This window comes from Anneissia japonica, unplaced genomic scaffold (genome assembly GCF_011630105.1).
Source record: "Anneissia japonica isolate Jap-2015-1 unplaced genomic scaffold, ASM1163010v1 scaffold904_len716149_cov161, whole genome shotgun sequence".
In the NCBI taxonomy this organism is placed as follows: domain Eukaryota; kingdom Metazoa; phylum Echinodermata; class Crinoidea; order Comatulida; family Comatulidae; genus Anneissia; species Anneissia japonica.
In genome coordinates, this window is record NW_022683714.1 from 102451 (window position 1) to 103277 (window position 827).

Consider the following 827-nt stretch of genomic DNA (forward strand, 5'->3'; position numbering starts at 1 on the left):
AAAAGAAAACTCTACTTGTTACTCTACTTGACTAAAATAGCTAATAAATCAGTTATACTGTAACACCAGTGAACCGATAAAATGTATGCATGATAAATATTAAATTAATTGATTATAACATATTCATTTTGATTACTAATAAATTAATTAAGTTTTTATAATCTACTATACACAAAATTGATGTGCTGTCTGTCCACAATGCCGTGCATCCGACAACTGTACGCTCTCAATGGAACGGAGGCGGGTTTGTCAATGAAAAATACCGATGTCGATTTTATTTTTAGAACATCAAGTGTGAATATACCATTCTAATTTTATTATGATAAATTTTCTTTTCATTTCTAACATTATTTAATCAATTATGCAAGTTAGAAATGTATAAAATTACGTTATGACGTAAATCTAAAATACATGTAAAATAATATTGGTTAACACTTACGCTGTATATTGGGGTGAAGCCATGTTCTTTGCGTGAGATTACAGACAGTGCTCTTATATAGTTACGGTATACAGTAATCGTATTTGTACAGTACGCAAAGTTGGTGAGTGTGGTTTGCTCGGTACAGTAATCGTATACAGTACGCTAACAGGTTGGTGAGTGTGGTTTGCTCGGTACAATCGTATACAGTACGCAAGGTTGGTGAGTGTGGTTTACTCGGTACAGTATATCGTATACAGAACGCTAACAGGTTGGTGAGTGTGGTTTGCTCGGTACAATCGTATACAGTACGCAAGGTTGGTGAGTGTGGTTTACTCGGTACAGTATATCGTATACAAAACGCTAACAGGTTGGTGAGTGTGGTTTGCTCAGTACAGTAATCGTATAC